This window comes from Octopus sinensis, linkage group LG18 (genome assembly GCF_006345805.1).
Source record: "Octopus sinensis linkage group LG18, ASM634580v1, whole genome shotgun sequence".
Lineage (NCBI taxonomy): Eukaryota > Metazoa > Mollusca > Cephalopoda > Octopoda > Octopodidae > Octopus > Octopus sinensis.
The window spans coordinates 34,883,401-34,898,402 of NC_043014.1; the positions used below are offsets into that span (position 1 = coordinate 34,883,401).

At 35.1% G+C, this 15,002-nt stretch overlaps 1 protein-coding gene and 1 long non-coding RNA gene across 5 annotated transcripts in view; both read left to right on the plus strand.

The window, feature by feature from the left end:
• LOC118766977 overlaps window positions 1–15,002 on the plus strand; it is a 389,104-nt gene that overhangs the window by 161,279 nt on the left and 212,823 nt on the right. The gene's annotated exons all lie outside the window — the stretch shown is intronic.
• Window positions 1–15,002, plus strand: part of LOC115221716 (POU domain protein 2-like) — a 190,684-nt gene that overhangs the window by 85,412 nt on the left and 90,270 nt on the right. The gene's annotated exons all lie outside the window — the stretch shown is intronic.

Sequence of the window (15,002 nt, forward strand, 5' to 3'; positions counted from 1 at the left end):
ACAAAAGAGGATAGATGTAAGGGTTCCTGCAGATTGAGTGTACGACAGTGTAGGGGTAAGGCCCATAGCAGGTAGAGTGCACCTCAGCGGAAGTAAGACTCCTTGTAGATTGAGTATTTAGTTGTATAGGTGTTATACCCCTAGTGGGTTGAGTATACAGCAAAATATTGTTTTTTAGGAAAGTTTGATAATCATAATATCATTCACACCACTGTTAACTTTAGGCAGAGATTAACCACCACAATTTTGTATTTCTCTTTTCCTATATCTTTGTATTTCTCTTTCCCCTGTATCTTGTTGCTTGTAATGAGAAGTAGTTATGAGTGAAGTTAGTTCTATCATAGTTTTTAATGTTGTTAGTGAACCCTAGGGCTGCTCTGGTCAAACAAATATGGTCTAAAGGCTTTCTATCCATGACTACCCCTTTTAATATTTTTCAGATATAATGCATTTAATGCCTTGTGTTTTTCTGAACCAGTAGGGTATGATTTTTAATGAGTAACCACATAAGGCTCTCATATTGTCTCAGCTTTATTTTATATTTGTATATCCTTTGTAAGTAACAGTTTAGGAATCTGAAACCACTTGCAGTTTTCCTTGACAATTTTTGCTTAAGTTTTAAGAGAATAAATAAATTTTCCTTTATGTTAATTTTAGTTATTCATTATCTTGTTATTTTGTTTTTGTATTTGGTTTACATGATTCTTGATATGAATTCATATATTGAAACATATTTTGTTGTATCTTGGAAAGGTCATTATGCCAATTATGAACACATGCACTGGTTCTATTTCACTTCTTTTATTATTATTAGTCAACCAATTAACTGTTTAACTAATTGTTTGAGTAATTGCTTGGTCAGTCAATCAGCTAGGTGTGTCAAAATTGTTTTGTTGTCATGAATGACATGCCCTCTCTACACCAAGACTGCTTCAGCTTTAGCTGAGTAGTTAAATGGTTAACCAATTAGCTCATGATGATAAGGAAGTGAAATAGAACCTGTGCATGTGTTTATAATTGGTATAATGACCCTATCAAGATACAACAAAATAAATTATTTTTGTTGCTTTTCATTTCTAATGATAAATATTTTGGTAGCTGCTGATGTTGATTAATTCTAGATCATCCTTGATTGGAAGGACATATAACACTGCAACAAAATTTTAATTTTTTTTTTTTGTCTTTGGTCAGTTAGTGTTATTTCCTATTTGTTTCTATCTAGAAATCAAAGGAAATGACTAATATTCCCTTCAGACTTTGCTTTTGTGACCTGGACATCAATGTTTTGAAACTGACTTATTTTTCACTACATTTCAGACACTCAGTACTGAGTTGTTGAAGTAGAAATATCATTACAGCAAATATTCTACTCAATACCACAGATTTTCTTGTCAGTTGCTTGACCATAATCACTTGAGCATGTCCCCTTTTGGCTGACAATATGTGCATCTCTGATCATGAGCAGGAGTAATGGGGGAGGCATCATAGCTATACGTTGATAAGGATTCTTTGGGGTTTGAATAAATGTAACAAAAGCAAAATTTGAAGGAAATTTTAGCCATTTTTCACACTATGAGCAAGCAAATAGGAAATAACAGTTGCTACCCAAGGACAGAAATTGTGTTACATAGTGTAATCAAAGACATTCAAACTATACCTATCATATATATCAGTTAGGTTTGGTGTAATTTAAAGGGGATTTGGTTACTTCTTTTAGTAGTTTGAGTCACTACATAGAAGTTATTTCATTGAATCACAGATAATTATTGTATTTTTGTGAAAATATTTTCATTAATTAGTCTATCAAATCAGCCATGGAATTACTCTACTAATTGTTGAACTATTGTTTTGTCACTAGAAGGTTTCATTTTGATATTCAGAGATTGCTATTTGATGGAACAGGTGTGTAACATTCTCACAGTTCTCTGTTGGTGTATGTTGAGAGGGAGAGAGAAACACACACACACGTGTGCATGCGTGCGCGCACACACGCGCACACAATCGATATGCAAATGAACCTTTTATTAGCCGAATCAAAAAAGTGTTGAGGGTTGATAGCAGATGGTTGTTTAGCTGAGAGAGTGGTAGGAGAGTGAGAAAGAAAGAGGGAGAGTGGGAGGGGAGAGAGAGAGAGAGAAAGAGAGCAAGCAAGGGAGGAATGGAGGAATACTTGATGTGAGTCTGTTTGAACAGAATTCAGAAAAGTTAAGTTAACCTGTGTCAACAGAGAGACAGTGATGGAAACAGTATTGGTGATATCAAATATTTACATAAGTATCACAAGACTTAAAGCTTTGGAGGAGTAAGGAAATGATATATTCTCCATCTATGGATTGTGTGTGTGTGTGTGTGAGAGGCACACACTCACACACACATTATTCAAGTAAAGAATTCTTTGAATTAAATGCAGTGAATAACCTTGAACTAATAGCTGATTAAAAAATGTGACATCTGTGAACTGTATTGGACTGGCACATTGTAGGAGTCATGTTCTATTATATATGTCTTGTGTTCTATTATGTGTTTTGGACATTTCACTTGCACATTGTCTCAGTTCACCTGGAACAACTATGAGATTTTCAGATTGTGTTACTTTGAGAGATATTGGCAGCCTATCTAGTTGCAGCTTTATCTCACTTCTGCATGGTGTTCTGCCAATGATTTTCACATTGACGGAAGGTCAAAATTCATCTGAGGTGTATAGCTTATGATTTGGCCTAAATGCTTTTTCTGAAGCTCTAATGATTCTGCTTTTTTCTGATGTTCTAATGACTCTGCCATCTTGGTACCCTTTTCTCCTACTTAGAAAAACTTACTCAGGGTAGGCCCAATCAGCCATACCAGTCTTCCTACCGCTCTTCCCCACCTTTCATTAAGCATATTGGAAGGCAGCGCCTCTCTCTCTCTACTTTCAATTTTCTCAAGTACCACTTGAAGAACTCAAGGGTGTGACCAAGGGAATCAAAAATATGAAGAAAAAGAAGGGCATTGGAGGGGCAATGCATACCCTGCATGCAGATAGATTTTTGTGCTAATTATTTTTGTGAAAATGTTAAATTATGAGTTGGCAAAGAAATATAAATGTTATTTTAGGGTGTTTGGAATTAAAATTAAGAAAAAATAACATAAAATGAAGATTCTTCTCCAATTGTTCACTAAAGAATCATGCGTGTTAAAAAAAAACAACTTTCTATTTCAATAGTTTTACAGTGAAATGCTAATATACAAGTTGACAAAGAAAATCAAAGGTTGTTTTGGAAAGTTCAACATACAGTTTGCATATGACTAAATAAATGCTTATTCAAATAATAATCATGATTATGAAAAAGAAAGTGAACAAAATGAAATACTTATAGAAAATATTGTTTTGAATGTCTTTTAATGATGGCAGGTGAATCAAATGTACTGTAGTTCATTGTAGGATATAAATAATATGATCACTTGATTATCAGGAAATTTGTAAGTTCGATTTTTTTTCAATCCCCCCCTTTTTTTTTGTTAAGTATCACTATTATATGTATTTATAATCTGGTAAAATTAAGAAATCAACTTGTAAATAGATGAAGCCCTTGAATCCATCACTGTATATATATATATATATATATATATATATATATATATATATATATGTGTGTGTGTGTGTCTATATATATATATAATATATATATATATATATATATATACACACACACACACACAACTATGTATGTATGTATGTATATATGTTTGAAGATAATCAAACCAAATTTTCATCATTTTGAGCCACTGACCCAATGAGTATTTCTGCCAACTTTGGTGAAAATCCATTCAACCATTTTCCAGTAATTTTGCAAACAAACAGACAAAGATAAGTGATTACAATACCCTGCTTTCATTTATGTCCACAGAGTAATAAGTACTTCTGCCTTAGCCACTGAGCAGAGAAAAACTAGCTGCCTTTTTCTACTAAAGGAAGATGGTATATAAATTTTCACTATAGACTTGACTGATAACAAGCAACAACAGCTGCTCAAGATAAGCCTACAAGTTTGAATGACAGTGTGTAGAATGGTTTCATTCCCCTGTGTGTATCACAGACAGGTTCAGCTTTTGGCACTTCTGTGTCACTGAAGTTGTCTTGAACAGGTAATCTTCCCCTGTAGCACTGCCATATTAAGGACTTTTGGATGTTGCCAATAGTGCCTGACTGAAAAGTTGTGCAGAAGTTACTGCTTAGACAATTCTTATTGAAGTTGTTCCTAAGCAATTGTTGCTCATACTCTACACTACTTTAGACTGCAAAAGTTGTTTTCCTGTTGATCATGTTGTCCAGCTGGTAAAGTGCTGTGAGTGCCTGGCAACATTCTAGATGTAGATGTCCAACCTTATTATTTGGGTGGAGGGTTGGTAGATTCAGCAGAGTGTCAAGCAAAATGTCTTGCAATTTTTGTTTTGGCCTTTTAATATCTGAGTTCAAATCCCAGTAAGCTTAGGTCAACTTTGCTTGTCATCCTTTAGGGGTGGATAAAGTAGAGTAATTTGGGTACTAGACCACAAATTTTGGTGGAAGAGTATAATCAACTAAATCTAATATGTGGCTACTACTTATTTTATTCATCACAGAAGGATGAAAAGCAAAGTCGAACTTGACAGAAATTGAACTCAAAACCAAAAGGATAAAGCTAAATATTGCAGGGTACTGAGTCTGACACTCTACCATTTCTGTTTGCTGTGTGCTCAATTTAATTACATAATTAATTGTATACCAATAACAACTATTACTACTATTATGGTAATAAGCTTCTTTCTAATGCCAAAAACAAATTCTCTAAATCCTTCTAAACCAGCTGAAACTGCAATATTATAATGTCAAAGTAGCTGTCTGGAACTTGGTATAAAATATGAATATATTGATGTTAGTGGTGGCAGTGGTTGCAACAAGGCAGCTAATGATACTGGCAAATGTGAATATGAGAATGTTGATGATGAATTTTGAAGCTATGATGATGGTTGCAGTTCTGATAAGGGTGATTGTCGTTGTGATGATGATGATGATGATGATGATGACTGTGTTTGTGATGATGATGGAGATGATGACAGTGAATGACAATGTTGGTAGTTTTTTTAAAGTGTTTAGGTTTATAGTTGAAATATGGAGAAGAAAGCCTAATATATCCAGTTTAGGGCCACAACCATAACCCATGTCACCTGGTTATTGGGGCATTTTTTAACATCCAAACCACGCCATGTGGTTTCTTCCTGGTTTGTCCATATTTTGCCTACAGATGTTCTTCAAAATAGCTGTAGTACGATCTGAACTTACAGTCATGAGATCAGTAGATCAGCATCTCAACCGCACAACCACTTAAAGTTCCTTCTCATTTTTAATTCTTCTGACTAGAAGAAATAATAATAATGATAATAAATTTTTCTGCTGTAGGCACAAGGCCTGAAATTTTGCAGGAGGGGGTTAATTGATTACATTGACTTCAGTGCTTAACTGGTACTTATTTTATGACCCTGAAGAGATGAAAAGCAAAGTTGACTTTGTTGGATTTTGAACTCAGAACCTAAAGCTGGAAGAAATGCCACTAAACATATTGTCTGGTGTTCTAACATTTCTGCTAGCTTGCTGCCTTAGAAAAAAATAATTCTTTCTACTTATAGGCACAAAGCCTGAAATTTTGAGAGAAGGGGGAAAGTCAATTGCCTTGACTCCGGTACTTTGATATATCAACCCTAAAAGGATGAAAGGCAAAGTTGATCTTGTCAGGATTTGAACTCAGAATATAAAGATCTGGAAGAAATGTCACTAAGCAACTTGTTTGATGTACTTATGATTCTGTCATTTAATTACAAATAATTATTTCTAATTTAGGCACAAGGCCAGCAGCTTTAAAGAAAAGGGTTAGTTGATATCATTGACCCTAGTACTTGACTATGATTCTGAAAGGATAAAAAGCATAGTTGACTTCAGCCAAGTTTTGAACCTGGAGTACAAAGATTCAGAACAAATACTGCTGCTGCATGCAATGGCTTCTGCTTTAGGCATAAGAGCAGCAATTTTGATGGGGTGGGCTTTAATTAATATCATTTAGTTTACCAACTCCAAAAGGATGAAAGGCTAAGTTAACTCGAGTGGGATTTGAACTTAGAATGTAAAGAGCTGGAACAAATACAGTAAAACATTTTTCCTGATGCTTAAATAATTCTGCCAATCTACAGTCCTGATGATGATGATGATGATGATGATAATGATTACAAATTTTGTTACAAGGCCAGCAACTTTAGAAGAGAGGGTAAATTGATTATATCAACCCCAGTGCTCAACTGGTACTTATTTTATTGATCCCAAAAGAATGAAAAGCAAAGTCAACCGTAGCAGAACTTGAACTCAGAACATAAAGTAGCCAGAAAATATGCTGTTAAGCATTTTGTCTGATGCACTGACTCTTTCAACTTACTGCCTTAATAATAATAATAATAATAATAATTCTTTCTACTTTAGACATATGGCCTGAAATTTGGAGGTAGTTTAATCGCATATAATAACAACCATCCTTTCTACTCTAGGCATAGGGCCTGAAATTTGGAGGAGGGGACTAATCGATTATATCAACTCCAGTGTTTCACTGGTACTTAATTTATTGATCTCCAAAAGGATGAAAGGCAAAGACGACCTTGGCAGAATTTGAACTCAGAATGGAGCAACAGGCAAAATACCACTAATTATTTTGTCCAGCATGCTAACAATTCTGCCAGCTCACCACCTTATATAATAACAATAATAATAATAATAATAATAAAAATAATGGTTTCAAATTTTGGCACAAGGCCAGCAATTTCGGGGAGGAGGTAATTCGAGTACATTGACCCCAATGTACATTGATCTCAGAAGGATGGAAGGCAAAGTCGACCTCAGCAGCATTTCAATTCAGAATGTAGAGCTGAAAGAAATGCAGTTAAGCATTTTACCCAGCATGCTAATGATTCTGCCAGCTCACATCAAATTAATTAAATCAACTCTGGTGCTCAAATGGTACTTATTTTATTGACACCCAAAAGGATGAAAGGCAAAGTCAACCTCAGCAGAATTTGAACTCAAAATGTAGAGATGGACGAAATGCTGTGAAGCATTTTGCCTGGCATGCTAACAATTCTGCCAGCTTGCAGCCTTAATAATAATAATAATAACAACAAGTGTTTCTAATCTAGGTACAAGGCTAAATGATGATTGTTCTATCACTGACATGAGACCCACACATTTGTGGGTGGAGGATTTGCAGTTGATTATATTGGCCCCCCTAGTATTTGACTTGCACTTTATTTTATCAACTTTGTTGAGATTTGAACTCGGGATGTAGTAATAGTTGTTGAAGTAGCAGTAATACTAACAACGGTACTAATACCAAGAGTAGTAGTAATGATTACAATAATAGATTTATTAGTAATAGTAGTGGCACTGGTTGAATATGTAGCAGTGTTTAAAGATAAATCTGTTGAGGCCCTTCCTTGTGCTTGGTGCCTGCTCGACTGCCTGTCAGACGTGACTTAGCTTTAATGTAGTGCCTAGCAAAGCTACATGCATATTTATGGTGCATATGTTAACATTAAGCAGCTCTTAACGCCAATCCAATTTGCATTCATTTCAATATGGCATTTATTTATTTCCTTTTTTTTTTGTATTCTTGTTTTCTTTCCTTTTCTGTTTTGTATATATATATATATATATATATATATATGTGTGTGTGTGTGTGTGTGTGTGTGTGTGTGTGTGTGTGTGTATGCAATGTATTTGTATGCATGTCTGTGAGTTTGTGTGTGTGTGTGATGTAGCTGAGAGGACATGAGATGATGTACTCTTTGTGTCTGTATTTGTGTAAAGACTAGAGTGTGCATATGTTTCTGGTTACATCTGTGCTATAGCGAGTCCTACAGGTGTATGTATACATGTTTATGTATTAGATCTAGTAACTTTTGCAGGTGTATGTGTATGTATGAGTGTGTGTGTGTGTGTGTCTATAAGTTCTGGTGACTTCTGAAAGTGTACACGTGCATGTGTATATTATCAGCCATTATAACTTGTGTGTGTGTATATGTAACTGTGGTAACTTTAGTATGTGTGTATGTTAGTCTGAGGTGTAATAACTTTTATATCAGGCTGATGTGTGTCTATAGGAAGCATATAGAATAGTTTATTTATATCTGTCTATGAGTTATTGAGTGACTCTGCATATGTATGTGTATGTGTGTGTGTGTGTGTGTGTGTGTGTGTGTGTGTGTTACTATCTATTAAACAATAGTAAATTGTTTTGCCTGTGTGTGTGTGTATGTGAGAGAGTTTCTCAATATCTGTCTATCTGTCTCTAGTTTGTCTCTTTCTCTGTCAGTCTGTCATGGGTGTGGGGATACCAGTTGGTAGAAGAGAAAGTTTTTTTTTCTTTTTAAAATGTTTCCTCTCCTCCCACCAGTTTTATCTGTCATTTTATCTCATCTTTTTTCCCCTACCCCCAACTCCCACCCAATTCTATATCTGTCCACTCCCTTCTCTTCATACTCTTCTACCACTTCTATATTTGTGTTTCTTGCCCCCCCCCGCTTCTATAAATTAACACCATCACTACCATACCACTATCATCCCCTGACTTCCCCTTCCCCCCACGTCTGTCCGGATTTGACCACCACTACAATCACCACTATCACCCCCATTACTATCTGTCCCCCAATCTCTTCCCCTTCCTCTATATCTATTGAGCCACTACCTTCTCATCCCCCTACATCACCTCATCCCTACCTCTCCCTTTCTGTTCCCTCCCACCATTTTTTTATATCTGTCCACTATCACCTTTCTTCATCTCCTGCTCCCACCTCTATATCTGTTCACCACCACCACCACCACCACCACCACTACTTTCTTTCTCCTACCACTTCTATATTTCCTCACCATCACCTTCTTCTCCATCTCCCTCCATCCCTCCCTCCTTCCCACCACTTCTATATCTGTCTACCACTATACTACCACCACTGCCATTTCATCCTTTGTCCCCTCCTCCCACCTCTGTGTCTGTCCATTTATATATTCTGTAGTGTAATTCACCATTGAAAATTTGCACAGTTTTTTTTTTTTCCTATCCTCATCTTTTATTCATATATGTATGTATGTAAATGGCATTTTACTGAAATTCAGTTTGCTTTTACAATTGCTACTCCGACTTCCCAGTAATTTCCTTGTTGTTGTTGATGACGTTCATATCATAGTTGTTGTTGCTGTTCGGATGTATTTGTTGAGGTTGTTGTTATCACCGCCACAGTTTGATGTTGTTCAACTGTTGCATAAGCTGACCGATTCTTCTCAGTCCTACCCCAGCTCTTTCCAAGCTTCCCTTTTTACTTCTGTAACTGCAGCTCCTCTTACTATCTCTGCCTCTCTGCTTATCAATCTCTCTTAGTCTTGCAATCAATCTATGTATCTGTCTCACTCTGTCAGTGTATCTCATCACTCACCACAACTCTCTTTCTCTCTCACTCTCTGCATCTATTTCTTGCTTACACACATACACACGCACGCACACATGCATGCACTCACATGTGTGCACACACCTTGTCTTATTCTCTCTCTCTCTCTCTGCCAATAAGCCTTTTGGGTTCCATAATGCCATCTACTCTCCCTCTCTCTCTGCCTACCAATTTCTGTCACTGTCTATCTCTATATTTCCCCACTCCGTTTGTCTCTATCTGTGTGTGCACGTACATGTATGTATATATATATGTACACACACACACATGTATATGCATGTATGTAAATGTATATATATATGCATATGTTTGCATATATATATATATATACATATATGTATTATATGTATGCATGTATATGTATATACATGTTATAAATATGCATATATGCATGTATGTGTATTTATATGTATATATGTCTGTGCACGTGCATGCATGCACACACACACACACACACACACACACACCTAGCTTTCTTTGTGTCTCTCATACTCTCACATACTCACGCTTTGTCTTAGTCTCTCTTTGCCAATAAGCCTTTTTAGTTCCATAATTCCAACAGCTTTCTGTCTCTTTTACTCAATCCCACTTTCTATCTTTCTCTCTCTCACTCTCTTTCACGTACCTCTCTCTCTTCCTCTCTCTCAATCTCTCATCCTTCATTGAGCATTTTCATAACTTGGTTCTGATTAGAAAATAATCATAAATCTTTCAAATACCAATACTTATGGGAGGTTCTTACTTTTTGTTTATGTGTTTTGTATCTTTATGTTTGAGTTTGTTTATACTTGTGTATTTGTCTGTGTTTATATATGTATATATATATGTGTGTGTGTGTGTGTTTATATGTGCTTATTTATGTATGTGTGTTTGTGTTTATGAATGTTTTTTGTTTATTGACCCTTGTCCTTTCTTCTACCTCTTCCCAGCATCAACTACATTCACTACTTGCCCTTTAATTTGTATTACAGACACACTTACACACACATACATACACACACAAATATATATTATATATCTATGCACATACTTATATGCATAAATATATACATATTCATATATAATTACTTGCATACATACAAACATATATATATATACATACACACACACACACAAACACAAATAAATATGCAAATAAAATTCATATGTATATACATATGTAAAGACACACACACACATTATGATGCAAAAGAAATTCAAATAACCTGTTTTCTAATCATTTTGAAATGACTGTTATGATAATAGACTTCTCAGTTTCAATTCCTGTCCATTTTCCATCTCCATTGTTGCTATACATTAATGTGTTGCAAAGAGCACATCGTATTTACAACCCAAACAATATATATATATATACATATATATATATATATATATATATATATATATATATATATATAGACAGATAAAGCACAAAATCATAATCTAAAATTAAAACAAACACAAAAATAAAACAAAATATCTGGCCCTTTCCTCTTAGGGAAATATGCACCAAAGTTCTATAAAACCTTAATTTCGCATTCAACATTAAAAGAATTACTGTTTCGACTTTAATAGAGGATTGAGCAGATAAATGAAAAGGGAGGAAAAGGTTTTGTTTATAAATAACAATACTGTTTCTGGGATTCATTTAAGTAAAATTTGGTTTTTTTTAAAATAACATTAGCATTGGTTCTCTTATGTTTATTTTATTACTGTTCTTTTATTGAATTTTGATATTGCTAGTTTTTAAAACTGTTTTTCTTTTTTTGTGTCTTTCTGTTGCCATTGACATTGACAACTCTTTAAGTGCTGTATCTACTATAAGAATCTCATGTAGCAAACATGTTTCCAAACTTTACTTGGTGCAAGATGAGTTGGTGGGTGGTGGGGGGACTTCTATGTAGTCTCTGAAGCTGCTAGCAATAACTGCTAAATCTTTCTTCAAGTCTTACTCTACTGTCTTAAAAATTAAAGGACACATTTGATAATGTCACTCTAGATATACCATTGTCTCAATAAAAGATGGAATAATCACTGCTGAAAAGTCTTTGAATATAAGTTTGTTGGATTAGAATTTACTTGGGGCTAAACAGTACAATCATTCCAAGACAATGTAGGGTCCACTGACTTGTTATTTGGTATGTTAGAAACTAGGAGTCAAACAGCTCTCAAATAACACCTTTAAAAAAGAGAAAGAAATATAGGATGATGTAGTTTAACCCTTTAACATTTAAACTGGCCATCTCTGGCCCAAATATTATACCTGTTTTATGTACAGATTGGCCATATTCAGCCTCTCATGCCTACCCTACAATGTCATACTAAAAATAAAAATCATTGAAATCTCAACACAAAAAGATAATGCATGATAATTCAAAATAACATGTATAAATAAACATTACATTAGACAGAATAACCTGAATTCTAAAGGGCTGAAGATGATCTAACTGAATGAAAAAAAGAAGCCAAAATGGTTATGGCTATAATACTGGTGATCATAAGACTGCTAGATCAGGGCTATCTGGGGGTTAAACAACAACTTTGCCTTATATTAACCACCTGAGTTTAAAGATCCCTATCAGACTGTTCTGTTTCAACATGTGGAGGCATGTGGGCTAGTGGTTAGAGCAGTGGACTCGCGGTCGAAGGATAGCGGGTTCGAATCTCAGACCAGGCGATGTGTGTGTTTATGAGCAAAACACCTAAGCTCCATGCAGCTCCAGCAGAAGGTAATGGCGAACTTCTGCTGACTCTTTTGCCACAACTTTCTCTCACTCTTTGCCCCTGCATCTTGCAGCTCACCTGCGACGAACCGGCGTCCCGTCCTGGTGGGGAACCTATACGCCAAGGAAACCGGGAAATCGGCCCTTATGAGCTTGACATGGCTCGAGGAAGAACAAAAAAATTTCAACATGTGTTGACAAGATGGAATTTTGTCAATTGAGGCTGCTTTTTATGGTTTATTCTTTTCTACCAAGGTACAACAATAAATACTTTGATAGTTAAAACTGTAGTGTACCAAACCTAGTGTGTTATGCTGTGGTAAGGGGCCATGATTTCGCAAGAAGAGTACTGTTTCATCTCTCTGTTCTGAGTTTTAGGTTCCACACTGTCAGTTAACATTTTAGGTTAGGTAAACTAACAGTTATTGTTATTGTGGTTAAGGTGATGAGCAGGTTGAATAGTTAGCTTGTTAGACAAAATTCTCAGTCATTTTTCCTACTCTTTACATGCTAAGCTTAAATCTCATTGAGATTAACTTTGCCTTTTGTCCTTTCAGGAATGATAAAATAAAGTACCGGTTCTGCTCTGGGGTTGATGTAATTGACTAGGTCCCGCCTATAAAATTTCAGGTCTTGTGCCTATATTAGAAAGGATTATTATTGTTGTTGGTTTATCCAGGTCAACCTTGACCCAGCAGATCTATGATAAAAAGTATTCCAACTATAACCCACTTGTCTTTTTAGGATTATCTAAGGTCTGTGTTTTCTAATGTGCTGTTTTCTTTTTTAAACTGGCAGACATTATTTGAGGGACATTTGGTTGTTATTTCTTGCAGATTGAAGAACCGACTAGTAGCTCCTTTATTGGCTTGAATAAATATCTGTAATATATTGTGGTTGTTATGAAACAGCTGTGCTCCATCCACTCCGATAAAATATTGATCTTGTATTTAGTCAAATATAATCAGTATTAGACACGTCTTTAATTAAATTTTGCACCAAGTAAAATTGTCAAATTTTCAGTTTATTGTATAAATTAAAAATTTACATTTTCCATATCCTTGTCTTTTATACTATATAATCTATTCGTTCATATGTTAATGAGTTTTTTTTTTAACTTGCCTTTCTTGTATGTTAATGAGACCTTTTCATACCCTACTTTCTTCATATGTTAATGAGACATTTCCTTTATGACGTCTTTTTCAAATAAAGCCCTCTCTTACCGTGTTTTCTTCATATTTTAATGAAACCCTCCCTTATTATGTCTTCTTTATTTGTTAATGAGGATCTTTCTGACCTTGCTTTCTCATGTTGATGGGGCCTTTTCCTACACTACTTTTTTCATATGTTAATGACACTCTCTCTTCCTCATATACTAAAGAGGCTCTCTATGACTGTTCATCTTTCTCATATGTTAATTAGGCCTTCTTCAATCCTATTGTCCTCTTATGATAATGAGGCTCTCTCTGACCCTCTCATTCTCATATGCTAATGAAGCTCACTTTAACCTTGTTTTCTTTATATGCTAATGAGACTCTCTAACCTTGTTCAGGTGTTCCTAAATTCTTTCTTCTCTCGATGCTTTTCTTTTCATGGTCTGTAGTTTCCTGTGCATACTTATAAATTGTAAAATGTCTTGAAGCTCTTTGTTTCACTTGTAACCTGTGACATCATTTCATTTTCTAAATTCTTACCAGGTATAGGAATAACAACACATTCACTAGAGATGCTCAGTCACAAAAGTAGCTACTAAATTCAGATGTTGTCTCTAATTCATTATAAAAATGATCTTCGCACTTTTGCTACCAATGAGTCCAGTTGTAACTGAAAATTTCAGTCCTATCTTTGTCACTCCTTGTGGATTGCCAGTTGAACTTTGGAGAATTAGATGAATCCCTGGGATCATTCACTAATGAGTTTCATTAGCATGATGGAAGAGATGGGAGTTTTCAAAGTTTCTATGTTGAGATGACAAAAGGCCTTCCAGATTGGGAAGAGATGCCAATGTCACAGTCTCTTGCGATTGATTTTGATGCCTTCTTTACTGTGTAAGGGGTAATGACAGCTTCTGCATTTGCTTCGGGGACTGTTATTTTTACTGCTGCTGAGTTCCCACACATGTTCCCAGGAAGTGAATTTGATGAGCTTCCTGGTATAGCTGCTACTAATTTGGTCATAAAATGGACTGTGCTATGACACAGAGTTGAATATCCCTGGTATAAAATATTCATCAGTGTCTCGGTTAATTTTTGTTCCTGGTAGCAGTTGTCCATTTATTCATTCCAATGTTGTATATATTTCAATTGTTAGAAATAATTATTAGCCAAGCAACAGTCTGTTGAGATAACATGAACTATAAATATACTTGTTCATGTCTTGGCTAATCTTTCAACAGAATTTGCATATTTGGTCCTCTTGATTTTTGCATATATTCTAATTGTTTGAAATAATTTTTTAATTTTAAAAAAGTGTATAAAAAACTTGAGTTCTATTGTGTCTGTGCTCACGGCCAAAAAACAAACAATCCATTAAAATAACATATGCACTTTAAATACATGTGTCGGTATATCAAATAATCTTTCGTTTAGATCAAATTTGCATTTTGTGCTCTCAATTTTGCATATATTTCAGTTGTTAGAAATAATTATTAATTAATAAAGAAAATATACTCCCAGGCACAGACATGGGTGTGTATTTAAGAAGTCTGCTTTCCAATCATGTGGTTTTGAGTTCATTCCCACTGCATAATACCTTGAGCAGTTGTCTTCTACTTTAGCCCTAGGTTGACCTTTGTCTTGCGAAGGA